A 14,971-nucleotide genomic window follows, 5' to 3' on the forward strand; every position below is an offset into this window, starting at 1 on the left:
GTACTAGAAGCACGTTCTGAAAAGATAAACCATGATTTACAGTGAAACAGCTGTTGCAATGTTGGTCGTCATAATTTAGTTGTTAATACACGTTTTCTGTTTGATAACAGTATCATTTAATGCTGCTCATGGAGCAAGTACATTAAATATTCTAAGCATACACTTTTTTGACTATGTTTCTCTTTGCTCTGTGGTATCTTTTTTCCTCAGAGACTTCCCTCAGTCTTGTCCTTCAGTAAGTGCATTGGAGCAGCAGTTTTGAGGTGGCTCATTTATGGAACTTAAAAATCCCCTTTCCATATACTGCTTGTGATGCATTCCATATTGATGAGATGATGAGGCCTCTTGGTCCTCAATACAAACAAATAGATCATACCTCTCAAATTTTGCATATTTCTTTTAGTATTATTTCAATTTTTTTATTTCCTGCATAATTACTAAACATCAGCACTTATATTTTTAATTTAATCATTAATTTAAGTTCATTTTAATCTGAGTCTTTGGGATGTCAGTAGAAACTGAAAAGGACAAAAGATAATGTTTTGTTAATAACAATGCTGGTATAGATCAGTAATAGCTCTTGTTTTTTAATGTGCGGATTTGCATTACAGTAGCTGAGAGTGGAGTCCTTTTGGGAAAGGGAAAACTTGCATCAAGTGATTTGGCTTGGACTTTTTATAAATAAGTATTTGTGCGTTTTTGTGGGACCCTTGTATGCAGTTTGATTATATTGATAGATTGAAGGAAGATGAAGTAATCACGGCTGAACCGTGCTGTAAACCAAAGACCTTGGAAAGGTGACCTTGACTTTTAGGGAAAAAAAAGTTAAAACAGCACTCTGAACAATATCTGTGTTCTCTATTCAGCAGTACAGTGTCACACTACCCAGTACTTCTGATCCAGTGTTAAATATTGGTTTGAATGTGGTAGGTTCTTTACAACATTTCACCGAAGCCTTCGCTTTACGCTGATTCTTGAAAGGACGCAATAACATCCAGAAGCGATGTAGATGAAAAGAGATCCATTATTTCCATTGCCGTGGGGTGAGCTCCGGGCTGACCGGGGCGCAGCCCTGCCCGGAGCCGCCAGGGGGCGCCGCTGCCGCGGGCTCGGCGCTGCGCGCGGCCCCGGCCCCGCTCCCGCTCCCTCGGCGGCCTCGGGACGGGCCCGTGAGGAGACGGGCGCCACGGCTTCGGCCTCGCAGGGCACGAACCACGAACGCCTTCAGCTCCTTCGAACCTGCACTCGCCTGCAAAAACGTGACAGCAGTTGGGCAAGCAGTTAGCGTGTAGGAAAAAATGATACGGCGTTTATGCTCCGCTGGAAGCTTGTCCTGATTTGTTTTCCACAGCTTGCTGGAGGCACTGAGGATGTTGGTAGACGACAAATAGAATGACTTGTAAACAGAACCTGCAGGAAGGTAGTACAATAAAAATACTTATTTACATATTTCCTGCTATTGTGCTGCAAAACTTAACAAGTCAGTTAGGAATGTATTAATTTTATTTTTATGTGCTTATATTGAATAGTCCCATTGAACTTGGTGGTATTTCCCATGGTTTAAGGTAGAGGTTTCTGAATTTAGTTTTCTCATCCTCTCAGCAGCAGCAGTAGTAACTCCAGATGATCTGTGAGGTCTTACTGGTGAGGAGGGATGCTCCCAAACCTCACTCCCTTAAATGAGGAACCCGTGCTGCTGTCTCAGCCATCCCCATCACCCCAGCCTCAACTTTGCACCTACCTGAACAATGCTGGTACAGCAATATGCAGAATACAGACTACCTAATGTTGAAAGAATACTTAAAGAAAGTACCATTTACTTGTTCTGCAGATGCATTTTTTGTCTTTATTGGAGATTGAATAGTAGACAGACCTGTAATCTGACCCATTACTTATTTTTTTGCAGGTCCTCTTCTGTTTACGCTGTGTCATAAGACAAATGGCACTGCTATTAACTGGAAAATCTGATCTAGCATATATGATGTACATTAAGAGTGACAGTTCTGTGCCTTGCTCTATACTTAGTATGAATGAACCATCTGATAGAACAAGTCTTCCTTAGGAGATTTAAGTATTTATTTTACTGAGATCAGTAAGGAAACTTGTATGTGTATTTAGATATATTATTAAACATATTATGATAAGAAAAAAAGTATATAAACAGTTGCTCACTTGCATTGTGTTAGTAGTTGGAGGAAGTTTGTGGAACTTACTAGAACATCCTGATGTCCTGGTCCTGCTGGAGCTGCCTGTGACTCCATTTAAGTTTCTCTAAGTGTCTGTTCACAAACAACCTCTCTTCACAATCCCCCTTCTCTTGGAGAAAGTCCAGGATGACAGTGCCTTCTACAGCAACTGTACTTTTTTTACCCAGGTCAGGTTAGGCACATCTACCTGCCAGGTATCCTACCTGAAAGCTGGGACCAGTATTAAATTCAGTCTTCTGCAATTTTCAACTGACTTTCTTCCCCTCTGCTCAGACATTCTTCATTCATCTTGTGGTGATTTGTTTCTGTTTCCTGACTAAATCTCTTCCTCTTGTTTCTTCTCTGGCTCCTGTGGATTGTAAACCACATGCTGGAACACAAGTAAACTGGAAATGCTACAAGTATTTTATAAAAATATTTTTAAATCACAAGCGTGTCTTCAGCACATCATTAAAAAAAATGATGAAAATCAGGCATTTGTCAGATGTTTAGCATTTCGGTACCAGATTGATCTTAATCCTAAAATACAGTTACCTAATTTACTCACATTGTGAATATCTCTGCTTTGCATGGTCCTCATGTAATAAGGTTCAGAGAAATACTATTACTTGTAAGATGGTGGGCATCAACCCTCAAGAATTGAAAATATAAAAGATTGTATCAATGACTGAATGACAGAGTATGATTAGTTCAGCTGATACAAATCTTACTTTAAATATCACTTAAGTCACAAACCTAGTTAATAAATTTAAATTAATATATTTTAAGACTTCTAATGTGTTAGTATCAGATAATAGTTCAGGAAGAATTATCATGCATAGTATCAATAATCATACATTAAACGTATGAAAATTTGGATAAATATTAGACCTTAATAGAACTGTCATCAGATGGATAAATTGTTATCACACAGAAGCACTTTTTGTGAAATCAGTAGTAAGTCTGAATCATAGAATCATAGAGTCATAGAATGGTTTGGGTTTGAAGGGACCTGTCCTGGGTTGCAATGCAAGACGTAACCAAGAGTATGTATTCTGTTACCATCTGTTAAAACCAGGTGGGGCAATGTTCTTTGTCTCTTCCACTACCCAACCTCCCTCCAGGGGGATATCTTCTGTTAATGGGCCACTGAGTCTCACTGCATGACTGATAAATTACATCATCCCATTGAGATGCTCCACCCAGGAGGAGGAGCCAAGCATTCCTACCTAAATATGATCTGAAAGTTAGAGTACCACAGTCAGCCTTTTCCCCTAAATTCCCAGAGGAAGACCAGACTGTTCTACACCACCACTGGACCTTCAGAGGGGAAACTACACCCTTCTACAGGATCACAGCTTCAACAAAACCATGTCTGTCACTCTAGGAGGACTGCAGCTACCACTTATTCAGACTGCTACCAACACCCCGACCAACAGTGTGTTAGGTTGTATTCTGACTCTGTCAGTGGTTTTTGTACTACTTCATTTTATTTTTGTTTTCCTAATAAGTTGTAGGTTGGTTTTTTTTATTATTTTTACATACTAGTAAAGAAATGTTATTCCTATGCCGATATCTTTGCTTAAGAGTGCCTTAATTAAAAAATTATAATAATTCAGAGGGAGGTGGTTTACATTTTCCATTTCAAGGGGAGCTCCTGCCTTCCTTAGCAGACACCTGTCTTCTCAAACCACGACAGGATCTTAAGGATCACGTAGTTTCAAAGCCCCTGCCATGGAAAGGGACAACTTCCACTAGATCAGGTTATTCAGAACCCCATCGAAGCTGGCTTTGAACACTTCCAAGAACAGGGAATCCACAGCTCATTTTTTTTATAATCTGAAATTTGAGTACCTTTTTTCCCCACTTATTTGAAAATTATCTAAAATAATTGCTGAGAAAAATCTTGTGCTGGATGGAGACACTCATACATAATGGCGCATAGATCTCTTCATGACTCATGAAAATTTGCAATTGTAGCCATTAACAAGTTATTGCTATTAAAAATGGGGAGAATGTCTACAAAATATAACTGTTCTTCATAGTAAATGGAAAATAATTTAGATGTCAAATGACTAATACCTGAATAAAAGTTGCTAATGCTTTCATAGGTACATCTTTCTGCTCTTTTGTACTGAAATGGCTGAGTGGCATTTCATTAACTGGTGAAGTGTTACTGGGACAGCCACAGAGAAGGTTGTGAGGTGCTCAGATATTAAAATTACACAAATTAAGGTGGGCCAGTTTATGCAGGATTTTTGGGGTTTTTTTGGGGTTTTTTTACAGTTCGTAAAATGTTTTGAAGTGAAAGTTGCATGCTTTGTACTAAAAGTGCCCTCGTCCATGACTGTACCCTTTCTGTACTAAGTTCTGTTACAGCTACAGTGAGTGACAGCTCAAAAAAACCCAGTGAAGTCTGGGCTGGGTTCTGAACACCATGTCCCTTATCCTGAAAGGATAAGCCAAGGAATATGATATTTCCTCACAAAAAAAGAGTCCTCTTTGAACTCTGATCTGACAGGCTGTCAATATTGACCTCTAACTGTTTTGTCAAGTATTTGTTTGTGAAGCATGTTTTCTGAAGGTTTTAGAGTATCCTTTTTTTCTCTTCCATTAACTCTAAATTCAAGAAAGCATCCTCCTTCCGGGAAATACAAGCTCATCAGCAATTCAGATGTTAAAGCACAGGTGAGTTGCTATGGTTGTGAGGTAGCAAAGCATTAAAATCAACTGTAAGTTTCACTTAATTTGGAGGGGCAGAGGGTGAGTTTTCAAATATATTAAATATATATATATCCATACACAATCTTATTGAATGTTTTTTTTTCATTCTGTCAACAAATTTTGATTTAGATGTACCTTTCTTTCTAGAGGAAAAAGAAACTACATGCTTTGATGTCAGGCAAACTCATGCATGTTTTATCACGGGCACCTGATGAAGGAAGTGCTTTCCTGTAGCACCTGTTTCACAGCTGATAAATTCTGCTTGATGCAGGTGCTAATGAATTGTATATTTTCAAGTTTTATCAGCATTCTCATCTGTTAGAGTTTCATGTTCAGATCTGTGGGAACTGTTTGTAAATTGGTTTAGGGTTTCTTAGGGCTTCCTAGTTGATTTTTTTTAATAGCTATAATGTTAAACCAGATAAAACCTGATCTGTCAGAATTTGAAACATGTTCTACACATTCTATGAAATGATAAGAACATTATAAGTAATGTTCATTATGAACATTATTATAAGAAATTTTGTTGCAACAAATTTGTTCCTTTAAATGTTCTGCAATTAATGCTAGATGGCTTTATTTTAATGTGCTAAGAAATAGCAATGCAGAAATATCTACTGGCATTTGAAGTCTCAGTCACAGATAAATTTATCAAATGGGCTAAAGCAGTTGAGTTTGATCCCAGATATTCTAAGTATTCATATATGATGGAATTGATTATGGTAATGTTTAGCAGATTTTGATAGTCCATCTTTACATGTTCTTTTAGAAGAAAATGCATATTGTCTGTACTATATTAGGAGACAGGGTAATTGTAGATACTCTTAATATTTTTCATGCAAGTTCTTTGGCTTCAAGATTACAAATAACAGGGACAGAGTTAGGGCTTGTTATGTTTTTGAAAAGTTTAATAGATAAAAGCAAAGCATGGGAACAAACTGAAGTATTTATCACAGTTATTTAAAACCCCAGAGTAGAACTGTTGCCTGAGATTAGGTCTTGTACAAGAACAGCCAAATGGAAGAAGCTGTATCTTCTGCTGCAGTTGCATAGAGGTCACTTCTGTGCCTGGGATAAAGGTCCTGTCCTCTCCAGGACACACAGATGTCCTGTGAATGCTCAGTAGCTCTGGGATGTTTTGAAGGCAGCGTGTTTATTGCATGAGCTCAGATTAACCCTGGAGAGCTCAGGTTCTGATGTGCAAGGGCTGTGCTGGATTTATGTGTGTCCTGTGCAGTTCACCTGCTTGTGCTCCTCCTGTCTGCTGTGTCTTGTGACTAATGGGTTATTATCAGTCATATCTGATAATCCAGCAAAAAGAGAAAAAACAAATGAAATTATTTTGTAAGAAACGTCTTGAATTTGCAATGCTACTTCTTAATAAAGGATACTTTAATTTTTTTTGTAATGCAGAAAAATATTTATGTACAATTTAAAGTACACATATTTTTCTACTTTTCAAAAATTCACTTCAGTAAATACAAGTATGAATTTGTTTACAAGTAAAAGACATTGCAATTAGACCTGATAAATAATTTTGGCTCAGATAAGCCATGTTCTAGCATGCTAGTCAGAAAGATATAGCAGAAATCTTGAAGAAGTTTGCATCAAGTCTGTAAAGGTTAATTAAGAAAAAGTTATTTTGAAATTGAGGCAATTTGTAAAAGCCTCCAGCCTTGCCCTTACATTCTTTCACAGTATGTAGGATCCAGGGAACAAACCATTCCAAAATACTTTTGAACAGCTGCAAGAAGAATTTAACTTTGTTGCTGAAGAAGATATTAAGAAGTCTAAATGCTTCCAGCTGTTGCAGTAGTAAAACTTCTGTTTATAAGGAGATACAATATACAGTACTTCAGGAGTTTGATATTTCAGATACAGTCTGTGTTTTAAACTTAGATTTGATAAGTACATTTAGTTTCTGACTTTTAAAATATTTTCTGAATCCATCTCTCCTTTTATATATTTATGTAGCAGAGAATTTTGTTCATTATCAACCTGCCTGCCAAGTTAGATCTAGCTATACTTACAAGACATTTGGATTAACTGTAATTAGAAGCACATTCGATGTATTAGTTAACAGTACAAATAATGTGATAAAATCCAATAAGAATTTTATTATAGCTTGCAAAATTTTACTTACAGGTATTAGATACATATATAGGTGCTATGGTCCTTTGAACAAAATTAACAATTTTTCTCTTAACTGAAATGTTAGCAAAGTGAAGCTCTGCGTAGAAACTTTAAAATGTAGCTAAAAAAAAAAAAGTTTTGCATCTAGCATGCTGACTTTTGTAGACTGTAATTCTTCACACTCTTTATCAATGGGATTGTATATTCTACGAAATTTTGTGAACTCTCCTGCTGAGCTGCCACAATTTATCATGAAATGGAGCTCTGAGACAGAACAAGAGTCAGCAAAGGCAGTGGCACTCCTTTTAAATATTTCTGGTTTGGGAAAAAATAAGGGTTCTCTAAAATGTGAACTCTTCAGCTACATTTAGAAATTTCCAAAGGAACCTGACATCCTGTGAAACAGTTTTGCTGGTAAAATTCTGGATTGTTTTTTTCAAAAACCTGACTGATACGAACTTCTGTCTTTTCCTTCATTAAAAAGTCTTATAGCTCCTCTTTCAGGTAGTTGTTTCAAAAATTTGTTATCATGAGAAAATATCTATCACACCCCTAGAAGAGTTATCCTAATACTTAGATATCACAATGCTTGATTTCTGTCATGTACATCCAATTTAAATCTTTCAAGAGTCAGCTTCCTGGACTCTTTTGTGGCATGCACATATCTGCTAGTTCAGGATCTCATACTAGATATGCTCTTCTTGTGCAGAGGCTGATAGGCTGTTGGTGGCACTCTGTTTATGAAGTTAAATTGACTTTTCTCACTCTGTCTCTAGAATGCAAATTTTCTTGTAAATGTTTTTTGCAAGTCTTTCTGAAGCTTTCCCATTTATTGAACTAATAAATTAGGGTTGTTGTGGGTTTTTTTGGTAATAAATATTTTCACAGTGCTCTGTCTTTATGGCAAGATTAGTTGTGAAATTAACAGGTTTTAAATTCTTTCATGCAAAGGATGGGTATATTCTGGGAGTTATTAGTTTTTGAGGTCCATTTTTATGGAGATTTTTTTATAGCTTCTTGACAATGTTTATGCTGTTTTTGATAGTTGCAGATAAGGCCAGAAAAAAATGGTGTGGGTTCCCAATCATACAGAGAACATAAACGGAAATAAAACTGTGATGATTGATATAAGCAACTGAAACATAGACCGATAGTTTGAGGTATCTACTATTGCAATTCTCAAACCCTTTGTAGCATGGTGGCCTTGAAAAAAATCCCTTCCTGACTAATTATGCAGTTGTTATCTTTGTATATATTATAAAATTATTTTATGCCTTTCTTGTAAACATGTGTCCACATGAGTGCTGCCCTGTCAGTGGCAGCCATGCACAGAGCTATTAATAACATGCTTATTTGAAGAGTTATAGGTTAAAAAATTCTAGTAATTCTAAAGAAATTTATAATTGCATGAGCAGATGTCAGAAGCAGCTGAGTCATCTTTTCATCTATAGAATATCTTACGAGGAAACTGCCAGGTAAAATTGGAGTTGGAAGGTATCAGTAGGTGGCAGAAAAACACTAGTACTGTAGTGTTACCTGTGTAACCAGAACGTGACATCTCTGCCTTTATAATGTTTAGAAGTTTTCATCTTTCTCTGTGCTGATCTCCAGACCCCTTTACAAGACTTCTGGTTCACTTATGACAACCTTTTGTTATAGTGCTGTATTACTGTTCTCCAGATAGCTCAAATTGGTCATCAGAGGGAACTTTCCAGATGCTTTGAGGAGAATCAGACAGCTCCTCTTTCCTGAGAAGGGAAGTTTGAGGGGTGGTGAAATGAGAAAGTCTTCACAATGCTGAGAACTCTTCAAATGATAGCAACGTTGCTCTAGGATAATGCAACTGTAATTTGGAATAGTTATTTTGCTCTTCTGTGGGGTTTTGTTTGCTAATGTAATTTTTGTATCAGTTTGAAAAGATGAACTCTGAGCTTAGGACTCTTGAGTCTTTGATCTGCACAGCATCATTTTGCATCCAGCAGTGCTTACTTCCAAGTACAATCATATATGAAAATCATATGACTTTTTTGGGCTTTGGAAATTATATGACTGCATCAACTCTATGCTCCATCTTGAGCTAAGAAAACTGGCTAGATCCAAGCTATGAGGAACCAGTTCTGGTATCTATATTAGCAGCACTGTTATTTATTGTTCAATCTGCCAAAAAATAGTTATAGCTTTGTGTTCACAGTTATATCATCTTTGCTTTTGGTGGGATGTGTTTAAGTTTCACATTGGCCACTCATATGAGAAAGAACTGGCTTGGATCAGTTATCATTCTGTTCTCCCAGCTCCTCTGGGGCAATTGAAAGTCATACAAAATTAAATATATTTCTGTGGTATTTGCAAAACTCTGTAGGAGTTTTTGTTGTTGTAAAAGTAAGGTGATAAGGTTTTCAGAGTGATGGCATTCTACAGTGTCCAATAGTACAAATTAGAACAACATATAATATAGTAATATATATTATATAATATAATAATTCAATTATAACAGCTCCAGTGAGTAATATTGTTTGTGGGAACTCATGATGTCTCTGTATGTCTTGAAGCTGATATTAAGACAGCTCCCTACTTTTGTAGAATGATTCCAAAAAAGGCTTTTCCCAAAACCTTTGTAGGAAGCACTTCTTTGTCTAATTTGTGACTACAGTGAAAGGTGCTGGCATGCTTCCCTCATGGTGAGGAGACATGGAGGGCTCAAGGAGGAATTGATAGGAAGTCTCTCTGAGCAACACAAAGAATTCCAAAAAGAGTAGGAAGTTCAGTCACAATGTTTGGATTCTATTCCATTCAAGCTCCAGACTCTGTGTTCAGCCATAATTGATGACTACCTTGAGCATATAAACATTAGGAAGTTTGGAAGAAAAAAATTGAATTAAGGAGTATTTAAAATATGACTGTTTGCAATAAAATGTTTAATAGACTTTTTTTGAGTCCTTTTATTGAAATAAATTTTAAATAACTTTTAACTTTTTCAATTTGAATGGGGTCATGGAAAGGGAATTGCAGAACAATACGTGTCTTAACATGATAGAATAGAACCATAGAATCGCGTAGGTTAGAAAAGACTGCTGCATCCATTTAATTTTACAAGTTCCTTAAACTGTCAGTATTTAAGTTCATTATTCCAAGATATCTATTCTACTTCTCTGAGACTAGAAGAGGGCTTCCCAAGATAATTTGTCACAGGGCATGTCCTCCTGGATAAAGTCCACTACTGTTCTTCTTGTCAAGTGTTGTTGTTCTTTTAAAGAATGTAGCAAGTAGAATCCTTTGAGGAAGATATAACTAATTAAAATTTCCTTTTATTTCAAGTGATATAATATGAATCAAATGGATTTAATACCTTAAACACCACCTCTTACACTGTATAAAAATGATTTTATGTAGTACAGACCTGTTAGCAAAAATGCATTAATTGTAGTGGATTTAATGTGACTATGCCACAAGTGTTACTTGGACACACCTTGAATTAGACATTTATTTCCTAATGCCTTGGAGCACATAATATTATTTACCTACATAATTTTCCTCTGTAGTCAGACTTTGAAGTTACAAATCAGAGTAATTTGTCTGTTCCAGTTAATAGGATTCTAAAAGAAATAGTTCTTCAAAGAGCATGTATTTCTAAAAGAAATGTAAAGCACAATTTCCAAATGGAATAAATAATTTGTGGTTTAACAATGGAGGAAAAAGAGTTTTAGTAAAGAACTGTATTAAAAGTGCTGAATATTACACCAGAGCTATTGAATGCTGGTCCCAACTTAAGTAAGTTATTTTAGCATCCAGTAAAAAAAGCAGAATTTTTGAATTTCAGAGATTCACTAAACATTCTGAGTTAGAAGGGACCTACAAGGATCATCAAGTCCCACTCCTTGACTTACAATTTAATACTGCAATAGACAACTTGCTAGTAGTGGCTGTGGAAGCTGAACCAGTAAAATGTAATTTTTATCATAATTCCTAAAGATGTTCTTTAAAGCATGTGTGCTTTTGGGAATGTCTGTTTTAGAAGTAAGTCTTTAATTCAATAAATGTTTGCATGTTTTTACTTCTGTGCCTAGATTACAGCATGTGCAGTGCTCAGCAGAACTGAATATACACATCTATTATACCACAAAATGGTATTGAAAAGTAACTGTATCAAGTCTAGGAAAGTCCTCCGCTTTCTGCATTTAATCAGATTCACTGAGTGGAAGGTGCAAGAAATCCCATCATAGACCCTATTGACTAATTTGCATTAAGAGATATTTCTTCCTTACCTCCATTAGTATTTGGCTTAAATCCTGAATGATTTCATTAGCTATGTAAGGACTTAATCTCTTGAAAATCCTGCTAAGTTCTTGCCCTCATTGAAAGCTGTGATAATTTGTTCTAGTTAATTTTGATTTAAGTATATAGCCTGCTCCCTGCTTTTTTTTTTTTCTTTTTTTAATAATGGCAAGATGAATAAGAACAGCATTTTTTGTCTTATTCTTTAGCATCCCTCTGCTGGATGGTCTTAGAATCTTCTTTTAAACAATACCCTTTTTTTCAATCTGTCAATGCAGTCACTGCAATTGTGAGGTAAAATTAAATACTTATGGAAGTCAATGTCTTGAATCCTGTTTCTTCAACATACAATAGTATTTGAGACAGCTGTGATTTTTGCTGTAATTATTCTTTTGACATATGAAATAATTAGATTTTTTCAGAGTAGTCCTGCACTTTTTTTCCTGAAGGAAACAGAACAACTTGCAAAAGGATGCAGAAGTGCTGCTTTAAATCTGTTTTATATTACTGCAAATATGTAAGGAAGCTAAATAGTGTTTTTACTTTCTTTTCTAATGGAAGTACACATCATTTCTGTTATCCATTTCGTCTTGATATAGGAGAGAAAATTACATTTTCTAGAAAAATTCTTTTGGAATCTCTTAATGGGGCTGTGTTGAAAGGGGATATGTTATAAGTAGTTTGATATTTTTTTATCCTCTCCAGAATACTGACTTCTTTGTCAATGGGGAGTATTTAAGAATGTGGACATAGGATGGTTTCCTGTTAAAAAAAAAACAAGGCATGTACTAACATCAAGTATAAACAGGAATATATAAACAGGGATGGCTTATGGAAACGAACAAAACAGATTTTTTTTTTTTCCAAGATAAAGTGGCAATGGAAGTGTTTCCAAGCTAGTTTTGTGTTCTCACAGTCTGGTTGATCGAGGAAGTGGAAAAAATTCTGGATGGCTTCTTGTAGGTGTAGTGCTGCATGTTAGCTACCTTTTTAGCTCTCTCACATCTTAGGGTACTTTACAAGAAATTCCCAGAGACTTACAACCACCTCTGTGTTGTGAGGATTCCCTTTAGAGCACATAACCTAATCTCAGGTATGGAAGTCTGAAGGGGACTTTGCTACTACTTACAGAACCTGTTCCTCAGTAGGGCCTTACCCAGTTTTTGAATTTGTCATTCAGCAGTCTTTTGGATGCATGGCCACACACCCACTCTTTCATCTGTCAGTGCAGATAGTCTTCAAGGTATTCATAATCTCTGCTAAAAGGGAATGGAATATCCAAGTCCTTGGAGATTGTTCTTATTGCACCACAGTGAACAGGAGCTAAGATAAGAAATGAGCACTGAGATAGGATGCAAGGTCAGAAGCATGGAACTGCTCTCCAAAATACAGGCACTTTCCCTGGAAACTCAGGCTCTGTGGTATTTCTGAAGAATTTCTCCACCTCTGGAGATCTGCAGCGGTGCTGTCTGGAGTGTCATCCACCCTCCTGCAAAATCTGTCCATCCAAGCATATAGCAGCACTTAGCAAAGCCTTGCTGCTGTTAAGCTTTCTTAAAACAAACAAAATAGAGAACTCCTCTCTAAGTAACATAGTTGATAGTGGTTGGAGAGGGTAAAGCAGAACACCATTTGGCACAATCTTTCATGACATCATATTAACAACAGGCAGATTGATAACCTGTCCTTCTCTTCTGCATGGAGTCTCATTAATAAATCTGTAGGTCAAACTGAAGGGAGGAGAAGTGTTTGAAGTGCCCAATCTGGTGAGCACAAGTATTGAAACATCCCTAGTGTAACTGTGCATACAAAAATTTTCAATTGTTTGTATTCAATTTTGTTTTAATTTTCTAAAAGTTTCTAAGCAATGCTTTACATATATTCTTTTTCTTAAATACGATAAAGATACCTAGATACTTGAAGATGCATAGAAAAAGGCGTTTAAGGAGAAAATAATTATTCAGTTACACATTATTTGGTTTGAGGTTTTGTTTTTAATGTTCAGTAGCAAATGCTTTTCTTTGTCAGACTGCATGCCTTGTTTTTTGAAGTTATAGAAATTTCTTATATTAGATTTAATTCCAGGAAAGAACAAACTCTCTAAAGCTTCACAATTGTACTTGTGCCCTAACTGCTAAAATGTCACTGAGATGGAGACTAAAAATAACAGTGTGCATTTTGTTATTGCTGCTGTACTTGGTGTTTTGAAAAACCGCTGTTGACAGCCTTTTATTACAGGATGACCAGGGAACTTGCACTCGCTAAGATAAGGCCTTATCTACTCACAAGACTTTTGTTCCTGTGAACATTCAGAATGCAGAGCTAATAAATTATTAAAGGAAGATGCTACATTACTTTCTGGCGTATATATATTTTAACCACAGTATTAGAGTTGCAAAAAGTTTTTATTTCTGGTGATCTGTCTGTCACAAAAATGTTGACTTTAAAATTTATATTTTAAACTGAATTTGCAATGCTGGAAGACCATAAATATCCTCACATTTAAAGTAAATAATGAACCTGGGTCATGGGAAGCAGAGATAAGTACAAACACAAAAATAGCTTCAGACTTGCAATTTCAAATCTGAAGCTGAGACTTCTACTGAAATGTTAGAAAGTATTTGGCAGTCCTTGTAGTTGTTAGGAGACTCATAAAGGTCATGTGTTGTTCCTATTTTGTAATTACAGTGAAAAAAAATATAAAAACTTGAGATTTTAAGGCCACAGCCTGGACAGACTTGACTTCTGCTGCCTTAAGGGTGAGGGCAAAACTTTCCAGATCAAAGTATCCATGTATTATGTATGCTATCATTCTATTAGAGCATTGCCCTTGCTCCTTAGAGGGATGGAGTACAGTTTGCTCTCCCTCTGGCCCTAGGTGCTCCAAAAAGGTTTTCATTATCAATGATGTATTTCTAAATGGATGGGTGAAAGCTGAGGCCTCACAATTTCATTTTCTAACTTCAGACAAATTAAAATTAGAAGCAAGCTTATTAATTTTTGTGACTCAGGCCATAATCACAGCCTTGCTACAAATATGAAATGTGCATAGGGTTATGAAGAAATAGAACTTCTAGTAAGCAGCAGTTTTCAGAAGTTCAAAACAATCAAAAATATTTGTGCTGAGATGCATCATGTGAATCTATAGTGGCTGCAGCATGACTGAGCCTTCACAGGTTTGGGGTTTTTTTTAATTCTTGTAAATAACACAAGTGCTTGTAGCTCTTGACAAGAGGCAATTCCCACATCTCCTAAATGATTTCTAGTATTAGAAATCTGAAACTTACAGTATTAATGGTTACTTTTTTGTATGAGAACAAGATTAATTCACCCACTGGCTCTTGAACTACTCAAGTTCTTTTGTTCTTTATTTCTTTGTTACAGCTGTGTACTAGACTCATTGTTGAGGTGTACAATATTTAGCATATGCTGTGGCTGCAATTAGTTTTAAAGCCCCTTCCTGCATGATTTCCTTCCTATTTTTTTCAATTGTGAAGTCTGTGTGTTCCTGAAGCTTATGATATGTCACAGAAAACAAGGAGGGGAGGGAGGGGGGAAGGGAGAGACAAGTCCTTACAGCTTCAGCCCATACGCAGGGCAAGACAGTTTACATATTTTAAAAAAAACGTAATACAAAGCATAATACACACTGGAGC

The sequence above is a fragment of the Parus major genome, chromosome 6, assembly GCF_001522545.3.
Source record: "Parus major isolate Abel chromosome 6, Parus_major1.1, whole genome shotgun sequence".
NCBI classification, from domain to species: domain Eukaryota; kingdom Metazoa; phylum Chordata; class Aves; order Passeriformes; family Paridae; genus Parus; species Parus major.